At 43.0% G+C, this 22236-nt stretch overlaps 1 long non-coding RNA gene across 1 annotated transcript; it reads right to left on the reverse strand.

Annotated features, from left to right (window-relative positions):
- Positions 1-1962: 1962 nt before the first annotated feature.
- On the reverse strand, positions 1963-21741 carry LOC142078866 (uncharacterized). Its single transcript, XR_012672380.1, has 3 exons — positions 15958-21741; positions 4841-5004; positions 1963-2966 (listed from the first exon to the last, which is right to left on the reverse strand). It is a non-coding gene; the product is annotated as an uncharacterized LOC142078866 (long non-coding RNA).
- Between the last annotated feature and the right edge of the window lie 495 nt (positions 21742-22236).

The following is a 22236-nucleotide window of genomic DNA, read 5'->3' on the forward strand; positions in this document are numbered from 1 at the left end:
GTGGTGGTTGGTACCAGCCTTGATCTTAGCTTCTAGTCACTGTATATGCAACTCAGGTCTATAAAGCACTAGTGACACTACGAAGCATTTTTGTGGAAGTCAAGGGCAAAGTTAGCAGAGTCCCCTTCAAGTCACTGAAAGGATAATGAATGTCAGAAACATACCCTGGCTGTTCACAAATTGGTGCCATTAGCAGGAGAAAGTGCATACTAATCAATACACGTTGGCACTTAATGACTCTGAAGTATTGGTGGGCTGGCAATTTACATCTGCTCACAGCACTGTACCTAGTCACAACATTTTACCGTCTTCTCTCCTGTTGAAATCCGCCAATATCAATTGTCAGGCAGGCATTAGATAATTCTTCCTTCCAGTCTCATAAATGACTCTTACAAAGGTCTGTTTAGAAATCAATAAATCTTATACGAGGAATGGGTAAGGAGGCAAGGTGCTGTTTAATTAATAGGTACCTGTCATAAGATAACATCATGTTTTCCCCATCAGGTTTCTTTGTTGCGACTCTATATAGATTTCCTCAGAAGGCCAGTCATGGTACTTGCACATCCTTCTGACCTTGCAGAGACCAGTTTTCAATTAATTCAGTCCCAATTGAGGTGCTTGTGTTCCTCAGGTCTCCTGAGAGCCAGCTTCCTTCCTCTTGCTCAGGATCTGCTCAACTCAAAGGGCTCCATAACCTACTGCAATTCCAGCCTGGGAGCCCACCCCTGGGCAGCCCACACCCTTGCCCTCTGTTTGCCTAGGGCAAGGCAGACCCCCCCGCTCAGGCTCTGCGCTGCAGATTGCACTGGTGGCCTTACTCAGAGGAAAAATCCACAGGTGGCAACTTCCAGCTTCTCCCACTGAAGATTTCACTCACGAGCTCCAGCTAGCTCACTTTCAAGAAGATGGACTTTGTGGAACTACTCTCCTATAACGGAAACATCTCGGAGCATTTCACAGAGCTTTCCCATAAGTAATCACCATTTCTCCCCCAGCTGCCAGGGAAACCAGCAATGGACCCTTGGCAATGTAGAGCAGCAGAGAGAAAGATTGCACACACCTGATGGAGCGTGAATGCTCTTCTCTAAGAAAATTTTAAGATTAGTGACATGGGCTACTTATACAAAAAAACTCATAGAAATGTTCACGGAGTCCCTTACTGATCTGAGACAGTGTAAGGGGTAAGTCCACTCACACTTCACTGCAACGTGGAAATGGGAGTATCACAACATCATCCAAACATTTACTGTTTGGCATCATACCTTCTCTTGCCCATCATTTTTAAAAATCACAAAAACAGCTTAAAAAGAGTATTTTATTGTATTTTTGTTCTCTTAAAACAATACCTGAGATTTTGCCCCTGAGATACGTTTATTCATTTTTGATAGCCTGTTCCCCAGTGAGTTTAGTTTGATCTGGCTTTTGGACAAAATGTAATTATAGAGATTATAGCCAATTACATGAATAGTTACAGTCTGCAGAACCAAATATCAGTTTCTCTCAGGATTCTCCTTTATCAGTGTATTAGACCACTGTCTCGGCCACTTGATGTGGAAGAAGGAATTACAGATGAAATGACAAGTAGCTTGAGAGCTGGAGAAGGCCCATGACATACCACCAATGGGGAATGAGGCAGCAGAAATTTATTTAATCTCATTCTCCACGACTGAGCTTCAAGAAGTCTGAAATTGCATCCCATGGTCCCTTTATTAAAATTATTAATATCTGGCATAAAGAATGATCTTCGAGTCTGCACACTAAACTGGAACTTACAAGACATGGTTGCCATCAAGCAATTCACTTAATCTCTCCATTCCTGAACACTGTGTAGAACAAGGACAACAGCAGTGCACTCAGAGGCGTTTTGGGAGGACAAATGTATGAGGATTCAGAGAGAGCTCAGAAGCTATACTCTTGAGGACAAAGTAAGTTTATTAACAGAATTTACACAAGTTACACGTATGTTCTGCAGATTCACATTTTCACCCGTTTTATTCAGCGCTTCTCTTTTACCATAAAAGTAATGAGCAACTGAACGAACGTAGAAAAACGCATCACAGTTACATTGTGGCCTAGATTCTCAGCTGGCCTAAACTCTTCTCTCTCCACTGATTTCAAGGTGTTGCAACAAATCTAAGGTACCCTGTAGGCTCCTTGATGTTTCAAATACTTGCAAATATCGCAGATCATACACAGGGAGTAGTGCAGAGGCTGCAGATAAAACAGCTTCTTATGTTAGGCTCACCCAAACAGTTGTGGATGCCCAGAGGACAGAGGAAAAACCAGAAGCCATCAGGCCAGAGCTATGAAAGCTCTGAAAACCTCTTGGAAGTGCCTGAACATGAGTACTGAGCAGAGACAGGGATGAGGGGGTAGTGTGAGGAAGTCAGTAACCCAGAAAGCACACCCAGCTATGGAACCGCTCTCACGCTCTGCCGCAGCCATAGCCAGAAACCTGTTGCATCCCGGCCAGGCTGAGCTGGTGTCCCACTCCACAAACCACTTGTGAAAGCTTGAGGCTTCTGGAAAGACTAGGAAGAACAAGAAGAAAAAAGTGGGCTATTTGCACCAACAAATTGCCAGTTACAGGTGAGACTGCAGAGGGACAGTGTCTTCAGACTTGCCTTCAAGCTCCCACTTTCTAGGTCTCTCTTGCTGTGGAAGCCAGGATGGAAAACTTTGCCTCACTACGTAGGAGATACAGAGAGAAAGGGCACAGTATCATGGAAGCTCTTCTGCATTCAGACAGTTCAGCATCACCACCCTACACAAAAGCATCACTCAGGTCTGGGGGATTTTTTAAAATGGAAACCAACCTGGATTCAACCAGCTCCAGGGTGCTCTTGCATAAAAAAAACAGGTTCCACCCTGACTGCCTCTGCAAACAGGCACCTGGTATGGTTGTAAGAACGCGGCCATCCTCAGTAACAACAGGTTTTGTTTGGTGTCTTGTCTCAGAAAGTCATCTTTAGCAGAAACAATACAAGAAGTAAGGCATCTCACAGAGCAATATGACATTTGTATACACCTACAGCAAGCTTTGACTATTTACATTTATTTGAGATAAGATCTGAATTACTGTCATAGAGTTTAATATCTTGCATTTGGGCTTTTCCCCAGGCTCTCTTGCTTTCCCATCCATGCCCTACATTTTTTTAAATTAGAGTTGTCCTTTAGTCTAAATAAAACATCTGTTTTAAAATAAATTCATAGATGTCAATAAATGCCTTAACCAAATTAAAAAATCTTGCCTAAAATGACATTTATTTGGGGATGGTCAAATTATTTGAGGTCTTCAGGTCCTAGAGGTCACTGTACTATAAACTGATGGGTGGCACAGTGCAGCATGCACCAAAAATCTGGCACAGCTCTAGCAGCTGCTCCCTAGAGCAGGCACATCGGCACTGAGGCTGGAGGAGTGAACGTTTTTGCTGCCTCTTGGTATGAAGCATTCGGTGACTTGAGCAACCCACATGTGAGGGATGTATATACTAAGTCACTGCGTCCTACAGAAACTACCATGAGAAAATGCTCAGTGCTGTCAATCATTTGTTTTATTTCCCTCTCTGTTCAAATTCAGTCTATTAGCTCACTAATAAACACCGTTTGTCAACTACATCCCAAGTGTATTCTCAGTGAATCAAGTAAGGTGCACCAGAGATACATTTAATGTTCAGATTCACTGGTTTAATTTTAGCAAGTTGTGACTACTGCCTCATACTTCATCCTACTAACAGATTTATGTCTAGGTTTTTTGTTCATCCATTATTCCTTGCACTATTCAGGGGTTTGCCTTTCTTGCCCTTATTCTTAGCAGACGGGTGATGCACACAGATCTCTCTCTGGGGCCAAAGACATTTTCAATTCTTCCTCCTGCATTAATAACACACACAGACAACTTGTCTTCTGGGGTTTTTTTACTGTATTTTGTTGCCTCTTATTCTACAAAAAGATATACTGCTATGAAAAGACTCATTGTAGTTGCTTTCTCCTACCTTTATCCTCAGGGCACTGTCATTGTTATCTATTAGCTACAGAACAGCGTAAGTTTTTCATGTTTCTTAATAGTCTTGTTTATTATTTACTGTTCCTTTCACTAGAATATCAGCTCATCTCTGTTCTCTGCTATGTATCGTGCTTTAACCATTACAATTTCGCATTGTTGTTTCACCATCTTCTATAAAAGCACTCAGAGGGGGGAGAGCCCATTCATTCCTATGGCTATGGAAAATGTAACTGCTGCTTGTACCGAGAGGGACTTTTCAGCATCAGATGGAGCATCTTTATCAGGATTTTTCATAAACATTCAGGTTCACAAGGGTTTGGGTTTTTAAGTCTTTTTCTTTACTTGAGACTGCCCTCCTTTGACAATGTAGTGAAAGTCTTTAATGATGCCTTGAAAGAATATACCAAGATTTTCTTCCCTGTTTTTGGCTGTGACTGAAACAGAAGTTCTTGGGGGGGAGGGCTGAAAAGAGGGCTGCGTGGTGATACACCAGAGACACGGCTCCGTATGAAATCCTGCTTCATTCACTGTTTATATTCTTGTTGATCATGTTGTTTAGTACAATTCTGCACCACGTAACTAGATCCAGCTGCCTTTTGCCAGACCTTTAAAGGTATGGGTCTCTACACATTCCTTTCCAGCAAGGTATAACAATAACAACTAATAAACAAATTCCTGTTAGGCAAGTTCCAACATGTATAAGTAGCCTGTTAATGAAAATAAATTGCAGGGCTGAAAAAAAAACTTTCAAGGGCTCTCTTAAAGCACTATTAAGTTTCTCCTCTGTTTTCTCCTCACCAGGAGCCCAGCAGTCACAAACAAACAACGCTTTACCTTAGACGGGGCAGAGCTTTTTGTTGTGGTGATGCTTTGTTCTGCTTTGTCCGTCTGACTGACAAAATCCAGCTCTGGGCGTCGCTCCACCCTTGCCAAATGAGAACATATCTGCAACTACTACAGCTCCTCCAGGTTTGGCTCCAGTTTGGAGATCTGCACAGCTGAATGAGATGTTTTTGTAGTCAGGGAAGGGCAGGGAAGAAAAGAATGTTATTATCAGCCAGGCTCTTTCTGGAAATGGCAATACATTGCTTATGGCCAATTTCAGCTAATGCTGGCCTTTTCCCACCAAAATATCACATTTCTTTTTATCTCCAGACGACATTGCAAGTTCTCCGGTTTTGCTGGCATAGGGTCTTTTGGACAACAGCTTCAACCACACCGTTATCAGAGAAGTGCACATCCGTAGAGTCATCGGTGAGTATTTATACACGTCCTGCCCAAGCACCCAGCTGCCAGTGCCAGGCGTGGCTGGGCAGTGACTCAGCAGCAGGAAACCTGGTGTCAATCCTCCCCAGCTCACATCCAGATCATCGCTGCTCCCTGCTTCCTAACAGTCACCCGGGCACCACAAAAAACACAGTCCCCTTCCTACCGCACCCCTCCTTGCTCGTACTCCATCCCTGCCATGTGAAGCATTATACAGCCCCTCTCCTCTTCACTCCTTCCCTCTCTCCACTGAGATAACAGTGAGATTTTGGACAAGCAGAGACCTAACAGCAAACTTCACCAAGTTTTTACCTAACCCAGCTAACAAAAGCAAACTCAGCGGGGAAGTGCAGAGGTTTATTCTGAGTGCTCCTTGTTTTTTGCTTTCAGCAAAAGATTTTGTTAGGCCTTACTTTGCCTCTGTTTGAAGGCACAGAAACGTATGAAGGCAAAGACTCGTAAAAAAAGAGCATAGTCTTTTTTTCCCCTGCATTTAAATCTCAGTAATGTCCTTAGACTACATTACATATACATATAGATGTGCTATATGCACATAACGCTGGGCTGCTGCTTGATCTGCTTCAGTCCAGTGAGCGCGTTTCAGCTAAAATGGCTTTACGTCACCTTTTCACCTCGCGGTTTCTCTCACCCCTCAGGTGCGTCCCAAGAGGACAGGTGGGTAACCCTAACCCACTGATACTCATGGCACAAAACTCCTCCAATAGCATCTCCAAGCCCAGGCCCCTGTGAAAATTTGCCCCCAGGGGAGGGGGAAAAAACTTCGCCCTTTTCTTTTTGCAAACCTAACTCCCCAATCCCCGACAACCCCCCGGACCTGGCGGCCTCAGGCCCTGTGTGAGCCATCTGCAAGGGGAGCAGCTGAGAGGCGCAGACCGAAACCCAGCGGAGAACATCCACACTCCTGCGCCTCCCTTTGCCAGCACCCTGGCCGTCACCCCACGGCGGGGATATTTGCGTTGCCTGGCCTTCACCTCACTCCCGGAGGAAAGCCACTAGTGGCCACAGCGCTGGGCCTGCGTTTTTGAAGTCAGGCCACCATTTCCCCTGCTTGGTACCACAGCCGTGCTCGCCGTTATGGCTACGCACGCCAAAAAAAACCGCCAACGCGTGAATTTATATGGAGTTTGTAATTCAGCCTCCTCAGACGATCCCCTGAAGGCTGGTCAGGTCTGAGCCGTGACCCCGGCGGCGGCTGGCGGTGGCACGGCCGCTACCTGTCAGCCACCAGCCGGCGGCACGGCGGGGGCTGCGGCGCCATCTTGTGTCGGCGCCGGGATGGGGAGACGGGGACGCGGAGACGGGGACGGGGAGACGGGGACGGGGCAGCGCAGGGCGGTGGGCTGAGTGGGCGAGTGTGGGGCCGGAGCAGAGCGGTGAGAAGGGGGAGCGAGCTGCCCGGCTACACAGCTACACGCTGCCCGCAGAGGGAAGGGCAGAGCAGCGCCGCCAGGTCAGCATCCCGCCCCCCTCCACCCAGCCGCCCTCTGGCAGGCGGGACAGCCCGGGCTGAGAAGCCTCTAGCAGCAGGCAGGCTGCCCTATTAAAGTATCTTGCTCTTTTTTTTGGCTGCTCTCAGATGACACACTTTTCCGATTTCCCAAAGATCTGGCCAAAGAAAGAAGCGTGACTAACGCGCTTGGCTGAAGGCGCAGCCAGGGGGAAGTGGTGGGGACGGGGACTGGGAAGGGGACATGGACGGGGATGGGGATGGCGCCTTTGCTGTGAGGAAAGAATAATTTTGTGAAAAAACTCTTCCAGTTTTTCATTACTCAGCCCAAAATCATCCAGGTCTCCTTCGCCCCGACAGCCATGCCTGGTGCTCCATAGCCACTCCCGTGGCCCAAGAGATGGGCAGGCGTACAGATACCCCGTGGAGGTCACAGGCTACTGTACACCATATTCCCAGTGGTCTCCAGCAAGCCTATGGACACTCCTTCAGAAGGGCTCTGTGGCACTTCTGCAGTATCCAGTATTATCTGCAGTATCCAGTATCCCGCAAGCTCTTAAGTGCAACAGTACCAGAAACCAGGTATAAGGAAAGACATTTTCACTGGGGGGCATTCCTTTCCACCACTTGCACCTAACATAGCAGTATTCATTTGTTGTGAGAGAAACATTTTTTGCCAGAGCGTAAGCATCTGCAGAAGACTCAAGGTAGTGATGAACTGAGCTCCGTAGTGCCAGTACAATGAAGACGGCAAGAATGGAAGAAGTGGCATAGCAGAGAAGAGCCAAAAGCTATGCAAGAAACTAATCGCCCTCCAATCTACAATCTACACTCCTTAGCATTTCTTCTGGGAACTCTGAAAAGTGCTTGAGGGAAAAAAAAAGCAGCACAGAGAAGCAACAGATACATTGTTAATCGATTCATGTAGACTTCTGGTCCTAAGAACAGACGAAAAAACCCTCAGAGACAAGTGAAATGAAAATCTTAATAAGTCCCGTAAAATGGAGAAACATTGTAGGGGGAAAAATGAACTGAAGGAAATAAGAAACTCAAGAGCTCAGAAATATCTGTAAAAGGAAAGATTAAAAAGGATGGGGTAAATGGATACCCTACAGAAAAGGTGAAGGTTTATTTTTAACATCTGGAGTATTTTTATTTAGTTTCTTCCCTTCCTAATCAAAAGGCATGTGGCTGACAACTGGAAATGCAGTATAGTTGTGGTATCATTCTCTCTGTTTTACAGGTTATCTCACAAAACACTTCTCTATTGTCACTAACCTTTGGATATGTTTGCCTCCTACATTCCTCCAAGGGAGGGCCAAAGGCAGCTTGGGAAAAGACAAACAAAAATATACGGAAGGTGAAAAGGCATAAATAAACTGATTCTGAGCATCTAATTCCTATGCATTTAAATGCTTTTCAGGAGAGTTCATGACATACAGCTTGCTTTTTCTGTTATTTTTAAACATCTATAACACAAAACATTTTGTCAAACACCAGTTAATAAGAACTCTGTGACACAATTTGGGGAATTTATTACTTTAATAAATAATATCCTATACTTGTACAAAGTATATAACAAAAATGTAAGCCTTTTTATAACGTCCCCAAATTCTTCTTTGCAATCTAGAAAGTCAATGCCTGCTTACCTCCAGCCTATTAAATATAAAGGTCACTTGAATAGCTGTATGTTTTTGACTGTAGGAAAGGGTTTCTTCTTTCACTGTGTCAATGGCTGAGAATATGGGACAATAAATCCACAGTCCTCAATAAGTGAATATGCATTTAGCCTTGTCCCAATTTGAAATGACCATACATAATTTCTATTATTATGTGATACCCTGGTTATGATTATCATGAGTTTCTACTTAAAAAAATATCAAATATATTTCATTGATTCTGTGTTTGGAAAGAAGAAAAAAAGGCTGATGGAACAAGTTGAGAAGCCCAGCTGGGTCTTTTACCTGACGCTCCCCTCCCAAGCCAGCATCCCTGCCCTATTCCAGAATGGCAACATCCAAACAAATCCCTAAAGCCTCAGTCATGCACCCAGACATGCTGACCGTATATGTGAACAAATGTGGGTGAAGGCAGTTTCATTTCAACAGCGGCACAGAGACCACAAGTGCCCAGCAGTTGTGCAATCAGATCATTTATATTTAAAGCATGTAAACAGGGATTCAGGTATCAAATCTTAGGGGTGATGTTTTGGAAATTGTAGCTCTAGCCAGTTCCTTGCATGAAGATGCATGAAAGGGTTCAGTGCTTTTCCTTCAATCTGGCAGGTGAACGGATTATGCCTTAGTACATTGTACTAGGCTGCAACGGCCCTTAGCAGTGTTGCATGAAATGGGTGCTGAGCTCATCCATGAGTGGAAAAAATGTATTTGCAGTCATAAATCTGTAACTACTTATTGGTGCAATCAGCACAGTCATTGTGAACTCCTTACAACTTTATATGGTGTGATATAAACTTATATTTTATTATGCCCTTTCAGGAGACTGTATTTTCTTCTTGGGCTCGTTGACGATAAAACTCCATGGAGATGAACTGCATTGTGCTGCTAAAAGTAGAGAGGAGTAGTAGCTCTGGCTTAGCTCCACCATCAGCTCTGCATAATTAATTAACATTTTTATTTGCTCTTTTCACTCCATACTGTGGCAATTTTGAGCAAGCAGATCCAAACATGTGCTTTTAATGCATGCATTAGGGAAAGAGTGAGGAGGCAACTCAGTTATAACTCAAGGGAATGTTTGTCACCTATAAAATTGATGTCAGAAAATAAAAATAGAAAGAGTAATAAAATAAATTAAAATATAATAATGGATGTCAGCATTGCAGACAAAACCATGAAGGCACTGCTTTACCATAAATCTGCAGTGTGAAGCAAAGATCACGAAGGTTGGCTGTGGATTTTGAACAGCACTCTAAGTAAGAGGCATAGAGCAAGTGACTGAATAGGTTAGCATTGAAGTCAACAATAACTTAGTGAGTCTTTGATTTTTCAAGCAGGTGAAGCATTAGATGATCATTATTTGTGATGTTTGCACATCCCTGAAGCCTTTTATAATGTTGCCATCAGCTTTTTATTGCAAATCCCGATCACCTTACAAGACTGTAACAAGTTTACAATGTCTGACTTTTCCCCTTTCCACCTTCCCTGCATACCAACTGGAATAATGAACAGAAGGAAGCTCCAGTGTTGATTCACTTGTGGTCAAAATATGCTGTCAGCTATTTGGGGTCTCAGGGAGGATTTTGCTTTACATCCTGAAGTCCGTAGAGCCCTATATGCTATCTGATTTTTGAGGATACTTCAGAGACTTCCAGAGGGGACATTGTCTTTATGAGGGAAATGCTGCAGGAACCAGCCTACAACATGCTCAAGAGTGAGCTCAAATCCCCTGCCAGCTGAGTCTGTGATAGCTCAGGTAGACCTCTGTGTGCACCTTCCTCTGTGTATATGTGTGCTTGCATAAGATGTGCTCATAAATATGTTCTAACTGTTAGAGAAAATAAAATGATAGCAGCTGGTAGGAGATGGCAGTTTTATAACCGCTTGCTAATTCTTCCATAGCTTACTACCGAGCATTTTAGAACAGTGATCTTGCCAGTAAGTGCCAGTTCTTTTCGTTCAGTTCAGTTTAATAGCTTAATAATGCATAATTGGAGTTCTTGGGTACTGGTCGTGAAAGGACACTACGCTCCATTAAGTCCAGGATATTTATTTTGAGAAAATGAGTGAGTGCACAATTTTCTGGGAGCACTAATAGACTTAAATGGATTTCAGAAAGCCTTTTACCATTAAAGAATAAGACTCAACTATGGGTCACATGCTCCACTTCTGGGATGAGCCCAGGATGCAGTCTGTCACTCACTCGTTCTTCATTAAAGAAATTCTGCGGATCTTGCTGGGAGTGTTCTTGATTCATCAAGCTGTGAATAGGATTAGACTCGGTCTTCTAATGTTTAGAACAGGCAGCACTCTTTATATAAAATATGTATGGTTTTGAAGCAAGTTAATTAAGCATTATATTGATGATTTGTAAGGCTACCTGCTAGAAGTACCCCCTAGAAATTCTGTTGTTGTCTGATTCATCCACGCAGAGGGATGTTGGTCTCAGGGTCTTTTTAAAGTTCTTTCATTGACTGATGGATTCTGTGTTCTAACTTTCTGCACCCTCTTTTCCAGAGCTCATGTGTGATGGACTGTAATGTAATGTAACACCTTCTCTGGACTCAGCACCATGATTAGGTGGCTACTGGGCTATAGAGGTACTTACGTGGAGTGATGAACATTTGGAGCTGGTTCATCATTTTCCATGTCTGTGGAGCACCACGCCCTTCCCAAACTTAAGACTTCTTAGCTCCTGAGTCTTCAACCTAAATACCTATTCAGCAGTGTACAGTACAGGAGATGTTCTTCCCTAACTTCTGATTTCTGATTAATGTTTATTTTATGGGTGTAGCATCTCAAGCCTCTCAGACTAGCCTTCAACTTTGGTGTTAGAAAACAAAATTGCTAAGAATAGAAAGAGAAAATCTGGTCAAAGAGATTTGGCACACGTAATACATGCAGTGTGGTGCTACACAAGGCTATATTTCCTTCATGTTACTGGAGGGAAAGAGAAGTTGGGATATTTTCTATTTCTCAAGCATGGGAACTTTATTCCCTTCTGATCAGCTTGGCTCATCACTTCTCTTCCCAACATCCCTCGGTTAGTCTTGTTAGATATTTTGATCTCTGATTCACCTTCCCACTTGCTAAACATAATGTACCGTCTGTTGAGGAGATGGGATTTTTTTTTCCAAAATGTCTGGTATAAATGCCCAAATCTATTCCAGACTATGTGTCTTGCTTCAACTTAACAAACTTGTTTCTCCATTGCTACTAGCACTAGTAAAAGTTCTTTGGAAAATCTACCCATTTTGTACCCATGTCACTCATCTCATGCCTAAATAAGAAACAGATAAAATTCATGAGCCAACATGCTGAGCTGATGCTTGGCATATAAACAATAAAACAGTAAAACATATAAACAATAGTAGAAAGAATTAAAAGACTTCACATTTCACTTTTTATCACATCTTATTTTCACTTCTTGCATGCATTTGGAAAACTGTCCCGCAACAATATTTTCATTTTCAATTTAATTTTTATTGATTGCTTTTCTTTTTTCAATCCCACTCACATAAATATGGCAATATGAGTTATCTATGGATGATTCATTTATCTTGCTGACAGCTAGTCTGTCCAATGAATTAGAAACAATCACAGCTCCATGACATCTAATTATACTTTCCTTCTCTTTTTGCCTCGTTTTAGAGGAAAATAAGGTCTTAATCAGCAATGACGCATATAAAAAATATTTTAAGAGGGCTTTCATTTGAGTTAAAACATTTTTTCTTTTAATTTTCTAACCATGCTGAAGATACCTGGTTTTCTGCAAGGAGTTGTAATGTTCTATGGAACATCAGAGTTATGACATAGTATAAATACTAAATTTTTTTATTGTCTCTAGCTGCAATTTCTCCATATGTAATGATGCTTGCTTTTGAGCACCACAGATTACCTCACCCAGATAAGGATCCACTCCATATGCCCGCTTTCCCCTTCATGGAGTGTGGTTTGCATCGTTCTCCACTCAGGAGCTTTGAGCCCCCTCAGCTCTTGGGACTGTTGACCTGGAGTCAACCTCTGTCATACCCATCTGTCCCGGTTTCGGCTGGGATAGGGTTAAATTTCTTCCTAGTGCTGTGTTTTGGATTTAGTATGAGGAGAATGTTGATAACACACTGATGTTTTCAGTTGTTGCTAAGTGCCCTCCTAGTCCAAGGACAGCTCCCGTGCCTACTGACTGAGCTAGGTACACAAGGTGGGAGGGAACATAATCAGGACAGCCAGCCCAGCTGGCCAATGGGGTATTCCATACCATGTGACGTCATGCTCAGTATATGAAGGGTAGGCGTGATCCAGGAAGTACCGATCGCTACTTGGTTATCGGTCAGCGCGGGAGGTGAGCAATTGCATTGTGCATCACTCATTTTGTATATTCTATCATTATTTATTATTATTATTTTCCCTTTTCTGTTCTATTAAACTGTCTTTATCTCAACCCACGAGTTTTTCTCACTCTTACCCTTCCGATTCTCTCCCCGTCCCGCAGGGGGTGGGGGGAGTGAGTGAGCGGCTGCGTGGTATTTGGCTGCCTGCCAGGTTAAACCACGACACCATCTCTGATGATTTTAAAGGTAGTAGTGCTAAAGAGAGTTTCCTAAGCACAGTTCCTGAGGACAGATGGAAAGAATTGGAATCTCTATTCCATAACACTTCCAATAGCAGGGAAAGTCCTAAATAGCTTCTTTCATCACCAGCCATACTGCGGACAGGGATGTGACTCCTTGTTCATGGGTATGCTTCTGTTGTGAGAACCCTTACATATTCAAGGGCTACCTTTGAGAAACAGGATTTACAAGTTTGGATCTGCAGTTTCTATATGAAGATAATCAGCAGAAACAAGACGTGTTGCCGAACTTGAGTGCGAAAGGGAGAATCTGCTCCTCACAAGCTCATACTTCACCAGGAGGTGACCCACACAGAGCAACACTTCTCTCTAATTTGATGAGTACTTGCTAAAGGAGAGGGTTCAGACATCCCCATGAACTTTATTACTTTTACCTTCTATTACCACTTTTTGCACTGCTCAGACTGATCACATACTGGCCCTCCTCTAGCTGAGACCCAGGAAGAGTATCATTTTACTTTGTTTAGTTCCACATTCATCCATATGGATTAAGTCCTACAAAAGCTTACATTTGCCAGCTGGCAAAAAGCTATAAAACTTATTGTTTTACCGTGTGCCTCCAGTCTTTGGTGAACACTACCGTTGACGCGAAAGTCATTGTGCCCTTGTACATACCATTGTCATTGTTGCCAGCAGGGCTGATGAGCTGCGGGGTGCCTGACAGCCAGACGTTGGGAAGTGGTGTGGCGGATCCGACTCAGAATTTTAAAGTGGAGAGAAGCAGCAGGCAGACAACGATGCTGAGTCCTGCTCGCTGTAGTAAGTAAAGGGTGTTGAGCTTTGGAAGAGGTGTAAAAATTATTAGTAAGGCATTTTAAAACTCCTGCTCTTTTTCTTGTGTGCAGCTATTTTTCCCGATGTCAACTTCATACAGAGTTCTCTGCGGCTGGTTTTCATTCAGGTCACCAACACAAAAAATTTCACCCACCATCGAGCAAAGTAACGCAAACTGTACGATAATCCAGTTGAAGGAAATCAGGAGGAAAATAGAAGATTGTCTCGAATCTTTAAACTTAATAAAACACCAAGTGTCAACTAAATGACTTGTAGTTACTAACAGCTCGGAAATTGAAGGTTAAGAGCCGTGAAATTATCAAGGTTCACAGTTATGTTTTACATAGCTGCTAAACCTCAAAATAATTAGTATTTGCTATCTCTGCTAATCAATCTAAAGCAGATGTTGGAAATTAGAGGTTAAATCGTGTAATCCTGATGCCAAAAGTTTATCCAAAAGTCCTATTTATGGCACACCATTGTTTTGTTATGTTTTTTACTTCAGTAATAATTGAAATATGTGGTTTAGAACCATAACTGACAAAAACACATTTTAAGAACTGTTCTGGGTTTATCTCAATGTACATGTGAGCATGCCGATTTGGAGGATTTCTGGCTCTTATATACACATTTTGTAACTGTTGCCGATTTTGGCAAACAGCCACTTAAAGGCAAATATAAAATTTAACTGCAAGTGTCTCATAATTAGTCACATTATAACTTACATTGCAACATGCTCTCAGAGCATGTTTGTTTGCGGGGTTATGGGATGCAGTCACAGAATGAGCCCTAAAAGGGATTTGATCAGGGGAGAACAGGCCCAGCTCTGGGAAAGCATTTGTTCACTTGCTTGAAGTCTGGCTGTCGTCACAACGGTCCTTACCGTATATTCTTAGAGGATCATTTCCAAAATTTGGGCTGAACGAGTTAAAGAAAGAATTTCAGTGGCCTTGCTGGCTTTTGAAACTCAACATGGCTTTTAAAAACAGCTACAGCCCAATTAAAAGAATAATTTCTTTGAGGTCTGAGTACACTGGCATTTAAATGGGACTTGTAAATAGTACCTGCAAAAACACCATCTGGCAACTCTCGCAATATTAACGTGGTTAAGCCTTCATGAAACTTGGAAGAAAAAGATGGAAGCTAATTGGTACCATAAAGTAAAGAGTATAGAAATATACAGAAAATTACATTTCTTTGCAAAGTTTCATGAAGCAACAAACAGGCTTCATTGTAACAGTAGGGCAAAAAAGTTCTATTGACAATAACTTGATAAGTAATTCAAATTTTAAAAGAGTTCATTAGCAATAATAAGTAAATCCCAGGCCCTTCTGTCTGTCTATCTGCCTCACAAATCAGGAGTGCATTTGAGAAGGAAAGGCTTGAAATACTGACTCAAATAATTTGTTTGTGCTGAAAATCCTGAAGCCTGAAATACAGGTCCTGAATTGTTGTCAGAGCAGATCTCCACGATTTGTTCTACTTCAGCATAAATGAAAATACACCAAGAGGGAAAAATAGGTTGCCTCTGGTTTCTTTGCTGCGTGGTTCTTTTTAACAGTTCAGTTAAAAACCTATGCTGAATTTCTTGAAGTTTTATAGAAAAATAGCACAGAGAAAATGTAACCCTGTCTTCTCACACCTCAGGCTTCCTGACGCCACAAGCTGCATAACAAAACCTTCATGTACACAGGAGTCACGTCCTCCTTTCGCCTCACTTTTTTGGTCTCCTCAGCCCGGGAGACCCAGCCTAACCCCTGTGCCTCCCAGCTCTACCCCAGCTCTGTGCCGTCAGGCAAACGTGGCAGCGTTTGCGCGCGGGGAGCCCAGAACTGCTCCCTGGGGAGGCAGCAGTGCCCAGACCTTGTCACTGCTCTCTATTCCTGTCCCCACTGATGTCCACGGCGGACTGCTGCCGCGCTCCAGCCAGCTGCCCAAAGACTCTGGGAATTTACTGAGGGTGCCCATTTACCAGCATGTCATGTCAGGAAATGTATACGGCTTTCCTCTTCAGCGCTGAATCTGACCCACCATATTAACCTAGATATTTGCATATTTGCATGACAACAAGCAGTCCTGCTCAAAAAACCAAGCCAACAAAAAATTTGTGTAGAAAGCTGAGAAAGGATGAGAATACCTGTAGGTGTGAAGGCTATGGTGTGAAGAATATGGCTCTTCTCCTGTAAGGCTGCATCCCAGAAGCAGCTGAGAAACACAGGAGGTAGGGGGAAATCGCAAAGATTTTGAAAGTTTTGAGAAACAGTTAAATGGTGCCAGCACAGGTACAGCAGGTTACACACACTATGGAATTTACAAGTCTTTTTTTTTTTTTTTTCTGTTCAAAAGGAGGAAACTGCTAAATTTTTTCAGCACATTCACTATTTTTGATACTAAACTGCAATTCCAAACCCTTGCAAGTTGTATGCCCTAGATAAATCAGCTCCCGGGTAGCTCTGTTTGCTTAGAAAATATTTTTTACAATGTTAATTACTTCATAAGGGGTTTTTTAAGTTTTGAAAAAATTAATTGAACATGAAACTTTCAGGATTGCACTTTCTCATAAATCATTTGACTTTGTATGTTAAATCAGCACAGCAGCTGATTTATGTAAGTATTAACATGACAGCTGCAGGTTATCATTTCTTCATACTATTCAGATAAGTTCATTTGTTGTTCAGAAATCACTCAGAGCCCAAGTGCTGATAAAAATCTTCCAAAATCTGTGTTCAAACCAGCAGTATTCTGTAACACAGTCATCTGCACGGCACAGCAAGTAGTTCCAAATATCTCCTGTGAAATCCTTTTAAAAATAGATTTTCCCACAAACATATTGCTGGCTGAGTATATGGAGTCTGACTGGGCTTTTAGTTTAACTGGAAATAATTCCAGCCCCATCTACTGAGTCATTCTAAATTTGCAACAGATCATCTATTTAGAGAAAATACACAGAAAATATACAACACTTGTCTTCTTCACCTATGTAAATTGTAAGTTGTTCAGAGACATTTTCTTTCTACATGCTTTTATAGTAACAAGGGCCCCACTAGCAGTTAGAGTCTTAAAGCGATTTAAGGGTCATATACAATGGTCACCTTAACTCGCCACTGCAGAGCTCATCTTATAACTTTGGATGGTAGACAGTTCCTGCTCCACTACCCCTACTGTCTGGAGGTGGGGAGCATGGTACCAGATACCCACCACCAAAGCCATTCCTGGAAGTCAGAATAGCTTTTGGGAGTGTCAGACCAGCTGCCAGAGACTGCATCTGTGTTGGTGCAGTGTTGGTGACCCAACACTGGAGAGTGACACGAAGGTAGGGGAGCAGCTCCAATGAGACACCTTGCTGGACCAAGTCCTCCTGGCCACTGCTGAAGCTGATTAGGTTGACTAACTTGTTTCTTCTGCTCTGAGAAGTAGTTGGGTTAGTAAGATCCATCTTGCTGTATTAGGAGGGCCTAGATACCCCCATAGCACAGGGCCCAGGTCTGAGTCGTTCCTGTATACTTGGGCAGTCCCACATGCAGCTACACCTGATCATGTCATGCTGCGGTGATGGCAGTATTTAATCATTCCTTTCTCTACCAGGTTGTGTTTCTGCCAGTTGGACTCTGCTAGGAAAGCTAAACCTTCCTATAGTCCAGAGAGCATTTATGGGACTTTCCCTTCAAGCTGTGGCAGGTGAGTTCTTGGTGCCTCAACAAGTGCCCTTCTCATCCGTGAGAGCAATGAGTCCCTCCAGCAGCAGAAACAAAAGTTCCGGGAAGCACCACCTACAGCTTTAAACCGAAATATGGCATCACAGCCACATTAATGAGAGCAGCTGGAAGATTCCACATGTGACTGTCCAACAGATCTCTAGGGAAGGTAACACAGCATGCCAGGTTGGGTAAATCCTTCTGTCACACCTGAATAATAACAAGTACCTTCAAAACACTTCCTAAAAGTTAGAAGAAACTTAACGCAACAGCTCATATCTCAACACATTATTGCACTGCAAGTTAGTTATATACAGCTCTCCCTATTCAATTGTTTCATGAACTGTGTGGGACAATATCAGGAAAAGACTCCTTTTTTTTTTAACCTAGATAAATATTTCCTGAATTTCTTTGATTGCAGCTAGCTTTCCAGCCATGTGCTCACAGACTGGCTCTTGGACTCTTTTCTAAATTCTCTCTTTTACTCCCTGTGTGCCTTCGTACAGATCCCATGCAGAATGCTAGACTAACAAGATAAACTGGACCTCTGCATGGTTCATGTAACATTGGTGCTGTACAGATACCAAAACTGAGGTGGAGCGGTGAAGTGCTCTAACTAAAGAAGGCAGTATTAGCGCTGGGATTAGAATCCATTTATAAGATGTGATTGAGACACCTAAATTTAGGTGTGTACGTGTCTATGATGAGGCAGCTGTCTATGGCACCATTATCATAAAGGAGGTCGAAGGGTCGGTTTGGCTTCCTAAATCATAGGTGTCCTGTGCTATCTGAGACTCCCAAGGGCAGCTATTACGCAGAGCTCACAGGCAATTTCTGTCCTGCTGCAGGGCAAAGATCCTGCTAGAGGCCAGGCAGGATGTGCTAGGGGCTCCATTTACACACATGGCGTCTATTACCATTTGAGATGCCCTAGGAAATCCAAGGTGTGTACAAGGCAGAAAGGACCTCTGTGAGACATGTGCCCTTCTGAAATGGCAGATAAATATGCTTGTCCAGGCAAGGCACCCTGGCCACCTCAAGTGGCACTGATAAGGTCGTGACCGAATGGTGATGCAGATATCCTGGCCTAGGCAACTGAATCATATCCCCAGTCAATGTAGCTGGGAATGCAGACACTGACATCAGTTCCATAATCCTCTAGACTCATCCACTGCAAGGGCAGGTTCCCCAAGAGACATGAAAAGGATTCACAGAACTCAGTCCAATGTCTGCAGTAGAAGTATCTTATCTTGCTTAGTGTCCAGTTGCTGTTCCAGAAGAGTAAATGTCTCCTGTGGGTCCTATGTCATACACACAGTCTTGCATGGATGTCCCAGAGGCGAGGAGGCATCTCAGACAGTACCAAGAGCCCATTTTTAGGCAACTGAATCCTACAGTAGCCCACCATTGGTCATAATGGCACCTTCACCACCAAACTCACACATAGACACTCACACTGTGGATACCTCATTGTACTAGTCTGAACTGAGATCCTCACCTCTAGCTCTGCTCGGAGACTGCCACGCTGTAACATTTCAGACTACAGGCTGTTCCCTTACTTTGTGTCTACCACTGTGGGTCCCTGATCTCCCTTCTCACAGCTATGCTGAAATACAATCACTGAATCATAGAATCGAATCACAGAATATACTGAGAAGAGATCCACGGAGATCATTGAGTCCAACTCCTGACTCCACACAGGGAAACCTAGAAGTTAAATCATGTCTCTAAGAGCTTTGTCCAAATGCTTCTCGAATACCAACACGGGGCCGTGACCACTTCCCTGGGGCGCTTGTTCCAGTGCTTGACCACCCTCTCAGTGAAGAACTTTTCCCTAATGTTCAATCTGAACTTCCCCTGATGCAGCTTTGAGCCATTCCCATGCATCCTATCACCAGATGCCAGAGAGAAGAGATCAGCACCTCCCTCTCCACTCCCCAGGAAGTTGCTGTGAACAGCAATGAGGTCACCCTTCAGGCTCCTCTTCTCTAAGCTGAACAAATCTTGTATCCTCAGCCGCTCCTCATGCCCTCTCATCCTTTCACCATCTTTGTTGCACTCCTTTAGACAGGTTCTAATATTTTTATATCCTTCCTATATTGTAGAGCCCAAAACTGCACACAGTACTCAAGGTGAGGCTGCACCAATGCTGAGTACAGTGGACAATCACTTCTGTTCACCAGGTAGCTGTACTGTGCCTAATGCACCCCAGGATATGGTTTGCCCTCTTGGCTGCCAGGGCACATTGTTGACTCACATTGAGCTTACCGTCAACCAAAACCCACAGATCCCTTTCTGCAGGGGGCACTCCAGCCTCTTGTCTCCCAATCTGCACGTACATCCAGGATTACACCATCCCAGGTGCAAATACCCTCTCAGGTGCAGAATTACAAGTTAGAATTACTCTAGTTACAAGTAGTAACTAAAACACATGTCACTCTTGAGGGAATAACAAACCTACCTCCTTGATGCTGAGCAAATCTACCTTCAGAGAACATGCCTAGGAGCAAATACCCGTTTGCTATTTCAAGTTCCCCGCAACACCCAGGATCACAATGCCATAGGGAAAGGAGCCCTTAACTTTTTCTCCCACTCCCACCTCTTTAATGACTTCCAGATTTCTTCAAGAACCCATTTAAGCCTCTCCAGCTGCTGAACTCCCAAGTTTTTCCTGCCTTATTGATTCAAGCGAATCTGCCTGAAAATGGACAAAAGTTGGTGAATACCTGGTTCATCAGGTACAGGTTTCAGAGTCTTGTTCTCTGTTGTCTAGAGAGAGTATCCTCAGACGGAGTCCTCCAAGTGTCATTAATTCTGCATCTGCTCAGTGTGCCCATGGTATCATCTGATTTTTTATTTTTTACGATTTCTAATGTATCTCATTATTACCTTGGCACCTGGGGACTGTGATTTGCAGAAGGGTGCTGTTCCAGGCCAGGCCGAATTCTATTACCATTCCAAGGCATGTTTGGCAACAGCTAATAGTGGCTGGTTATTTTTAGATTTTTTTTCTGTTCTTCTCTCAGTTCAGATCTGTCCTATTTAAACACTACTTTCAAAAAATAGAGATTTTAGACCAGCAATAGTTTTCACTCAAATTTTGGGGTATATTTTTACTGCTTATAAAACGAGTTTTCAATTAGATTGCTTCCACTTTGATTTTTCTAAAACTGTGGTATAATTATTTTGGACCTAAATCTGTATCTCTTTTCCATGGTGTGACAGTATCTCTCAGAATAAGGACTGAATTCCCATCTAAACTCTTTGTTCACAGGGGAATTTTTTCACGTATCCAGTAATACCTATTTCTGACATCTGAATATGAGCAGTTCAACAGATATCAGTCTTTTTGAGGGCTCTGCTCCTTAGTCTTTGCTATTTATTTGTGTGCTTCCAGATTTGCACTGCTCTAATTCACAATGCCAAATCCAGTGACCCCCCAATGCCTCAAAATGGCTGGGGCCCCTTGCTGAGCTAAGAGTAGCACAGGGAGTAGAATTTGGCACCTTCAGTACCAGTAGCAGTAAACAGAAAAAAAACTGCTTTCTCGGTATTAGCTCACCCAAACCCACACAGGCTATTGCCCTACGTGGAGCTAATTTTGTCTGAAACCCATGGTTCTAAAAAATGGGGGGGGGGGGGGGGGGGGAGATAATTTGGAGGAAAAATGTACAGTAGATTTTCCAAGGCAGCTGCCAAAATTGTCACACACACATACACGCAGAGGAAAAAATAGTGCAGTAGTGATGCTAGATCCTTTCTCAAGCCATTTTTAACATCTTGCTAAGTGATGACATTCCCAAAGGAAGGGGGTGTACTCTGCAGTATACATTAAGTATACCAACAAAGTATGGAATATATTAATATGCCTTGCAAAATTGACTCGGCAAAGCCAAAAACAAAGGTCTTGTTTACTTTCCATTTCACAGGTATCTCAGGTGCAAGCACGCTTATTATTCTGGTTTTGATTACTGCTACAAGCTTATGGTAACACTGGGGCCATGTAGGCAGACACTTCACAGGGTGATACATAACAAGGGAGCCATCTGCGACCTGCCATGCTATCGTACATACTACAGTAATGTCTTCACAAAATATTTTCCCTAGAACATTTTTAAATCTACTTGATTTTTGACTGCCAGAAATACCAGCTCCCATTTTTTGCTGCTAGATTTCTTTAGAGAGTAGCCGTGCAATGGAGCATGGCAACTGATGAAAAATCTGACCTGCTTAATGGAAGGGTTAGGGGTTGCAGCAAAGGAAACAAGCAGATTTTTTTTCCTTGGTAGCTCGCTATTAGAAGCTTCCTCAATGCTGTGCAAACACTTATAAAGGCTAATATTGCAACTGCTGCAGCTAAATTTACAGACAGGGAATGAGAAAGCTAGAATGACAACTTTAATAAAAAGGCCTCCAGCTGGAAATGTGGGACTTGATTCTTGTCTCTCTTGTTCTTGTATAAATCAGGATTAACTTAAATTTTAAAAGAAAGAGCTTACCCTGTTATAAATTTGTGAGATCAGACCGTGGCTCCTGATCTGGATGGGTGTAAAAGATCTAGTCAAAAAAGGAACAACTATTATTAGTCTGTATTTACTTAAAATACTTATAAAGTGCATGCGTATGTTAGCTTGAATACATTTGTCTTGCAATAAAATCAGAAATTCTGTACAAGACAAAGGATTGTCATTTCAATTGTGTTCCACATCCCTGGTAACTCA

This window comes from Calonectris borealis, chromosome 2 (genome assembly GCF_964195595.1).
Source record: "Calonectris borealis chromosome 2, bCalBor7.hap1.2, whole genome shotgun sequence".
NCBI classification, from domain to species: Eukaryota; Metazoa; Chordata; class Aves; order Procellariiformes; family Procellariidae; genus Calonectris; species Calonectris borealis.